Source organism: Sapajus apella, unplaced genomic scaffold (genome assembly GCF_009761245.1).
Source record: "Sapajus apella isolate SASKATOON/1434 unplaced genomic scaffold, GSC_monkey_1.0 scaffold12, whole genome shotgun sequence".
NCBI lineage: Eukaryota > Metazoa > Chordata > Mammalia > Primates > Cebidae > Sapajus > Sapajus apella.
Window position 1 is genome coordinate 1782314 of NW_022436952.1, and position 3166 is coordinate 1785479.

Consider the following 3166-nt stretch of genomic DNA (forward strand, 5'->3'; position numbering starts at 1 on the left):
TGCTCTTATCTCCCTGGCTGCAGTGCAGTGGCATGATTTCGGTTCACTGACGCCTCTGCCTCCGAGGTTCAAGCAATTCTCCTGTCTCAGCCTCCCAAGTAGCTGGGGTTATAGGCGCACACCACCACACCTGGCTAATTTTTCTATTTTTAGTAGAGATGGGGTTTTCCCATGTTGGCCAGGCTGGTCTTGAACTCCTGACCTCATGATCCGCCCACCTTGGCCTCTCAAAGTGCTGGGATTATAGGCGTGAGCCACTGTGCCCAGCCACAACAGGATATTTCAAGCTTAGCTTATACTTTCGCTGTTCCAGCCCTAAAGCCGTCCATTTCTCTAAGCAGCTGTTTCTTTGTTGTAAGGAATAATATTTAGAAACCAAGATCTGAGTACCACGCCTGCTCATTTTTACATTGTGTTATTGCTTCGAAGCCTTCAACACACAGAGGCCAAACCTCTATCTCCACAGATGTATATGAAATTATGGGTTTATACTGATGCTTCTAACTCCAGTTCCACCCATCAAGACTTCTTTGTATTCCCTAATTCATATTTATATCTACTTTTTCCCACAGTGAGAACTCTAGCTTCCACCTTCTTATTTATGTCATTGCTTAATTCTACAATATGCACAATATAATTTCACAATTGCTATTCCCATGGCACTGGGAAAAACCAAGCTATTAAAAAGAATAGCTTTTCCTTGCATCTTTTTTTCCCTCTAGAAATTTTTTTCCCTCCAGAAATTTCCTTGTAGTTTTTTCTTCTCCTCTAGACTGAAAAAATATAGCCAAAATAATTTGTTCAAAAGGTTACTTGGAAGAGTTCTTTTTCTTCTCCTTCAGTATGGCTTTGTTGCTCATTTGTAACATGGGTTAATTTCTGTCTTCATTCAGTTTAGGGTCTCCTCCAATCTTGGTGATTTCATTTATTGAATTTATCATTTTATTTCCAAATATTCTATTTTCAGGCCAGGCATGGTGGCTCACACCTGTAATCCCAGCAATTTGGGAGGTTGCATCAGGAAGAACACTTGAGCTCAAGATTAAAAAGGAAAGAAAAGAAAAGAAAAGAAAAGAAAAAAAATGCATATACATATATACATATATATATATATAGAGAGAGAGTTCTATTTTCAAAACTGCTGAATCTTTTTGTTGTAATAGCTTTATTGAGATATAATTAATATACCATACAACTCATCCATTTAAAGCATACAAGTCAACAATTTTTAATATTCACAGAATTGTGCAACCATAGCCACAATTAATTTTAAAACATTCCACTCAGGCACAATGGCTCATGCCTGTAATCCCAGATCTTTAGGAGGCCAATTCAGGCATATCACCTGAGGTCAGGAGTTCAGGACCAGCCTGGCAAATATGATGAAACCCCATCTCTTCGAAAATACAAAAATTAGCCTGGCATGGTGGTACATGCCTGTAATACCAGCTACTAAGAGGCTGGGGCAGGAGAATCGAATGACCCCAGGAGGTAGAGGTTGCAGTGAGCCATGATTATACCATTGCACCTCAGCCTGGGTGACAGAGTGGGACTCCATCTTAAACAAAAATAAAAAAAAAAGAAGAAAAGAAATCTCAGCAGAGAAGAAAAAACTGTTTAAAAAAAAAAAAAAAAGGCCGGGTGCGGTGGCTCACGCCTGTAATCGCAGCACTTTGGGAGGCCGAGGTGGGTGGATCACAAGGTCAAGAGATCGAAACCATCCTGGTCAACATAGTGAAACCCCGTCTCTACTAAAAATACAAAAAATCAGCTGGGCATGGGGGCGCATGCCTGTAATCCCAGCTACTGAGGAGGTTGAGGCAGGAGAATTGCGGAGGCGGAGGTTGCGGTGAGCCGAGATCGCGCCATTGCACTCCAGCCTGGGCAACAAGAGCAAAACTCCGTCTCAAAAAAAAAAAAAAAAAAAAAAATTTGTGAATAGAAATTGACATTTTGGAAATAAAAATTTCAGACTAAATATTAAAATATCAAATAAAGTATTACAGTTATTTTAGAATCTGTCTAGTAGATTTTTCCAGTTTTTACCAGAAAACTGTCCAAAATATATTTTTTTAAAGTAGGCCGGGCATAGTGGCTCACACTTGTAATCCCAATAGAGGGGGTGGCCAAGGCAGGATTGCTTGAGCCCAAGAATTTGAGACCAGCCTGGGAGATCCTGTCCCTACAAAACAAGATCCTGTCTCTAAAAAAAAAAAAAAAACTCACAAAAAATTAGTCAGGTAAGGTGGCGTGTACCTGTAGTCCTAGCTAACTGGGAGGCTGAGGTGGGAGGATTGCTGAGCCGAGGAGGTTGAGGCTGCAGTGAGCCATGTTCATGCCACAGCATTCCAGCCTGGACAACAAAGTGAGACTTTGTCTCAAAAAAATAAGGGCTGGATTGCGGTGGCTCACACCTGTAATCCCAGCACTATGGAAGGCCAAGGAGGGTGGATCACTTAAGGTGAGGAGTTTGAGACCAGCCTGGCCAACATGGTGAAACCCCCATCTGTACTAAAAGTACAAAAATTAGCTGGGCATGATGGCGCACACCTGTAATCCCAGCTACTCAGGAGGCTGAGGCAGGAGAATTGCTTGAACCTGGGAGGCAGAGGTTGTAGTCAGTTGAGGTTGTGCCACTGCACTCCAGCCTAGGGGACAGAGTGAGACTCCTTCTCAAATAAATAAGGCCGGGTGAGGTGGTTCACCTCTGTATTCCCAGCACTTTTGGAGGCTGAGGCAGAAGGATCACTTGAGCCCTGGGATTTTATTTTTTGTTTTAAGTTAATTTAATTATTTTTGAGATGAAGTCTCCTCTATTGCCCAGGCTGGGGTGCAGTGGTGCTATCTGGGCTCACTGCAACCTTCGCCTCCTGGGTTCAAGGGATTCTGTTATCTCAGTCTCCTCAATAGCTGGGACTGCAGGTGTGCACTGTCACACTTGGCTAATTTCTATATTTTGAGTAGAGATGAGTTTTTGCCAATGTTACCCAGGCTGATCTCAAACTCCTGGCCTTAAGAGATCTGCCCACCTCAGCCTCCCAAAGTGCTGGGATTACAGGCTTGAGCCACCTGGCCTGAGCCCAGAGGTTCTAGAGCAGCCTGAGCAACGTGGCAAAACCCCATCTCCCCCCAACCCCCAAAAAAAAAAAAAAAAAATATATATATA

General features: G+C 42.7%; 1 pseudogene; it reads left to right on the forward strand.

The window, feature by feature from the left end:
• Positions 1-1995: 1995 nt before the first annotated feature.
• On the forward strand, positions 1996-2061 carry LOC116553554 (annotated as a pseudogene).
• The last annotated feature ends 1105 nt before the right edge of the window (positions 2062-3166 follow it).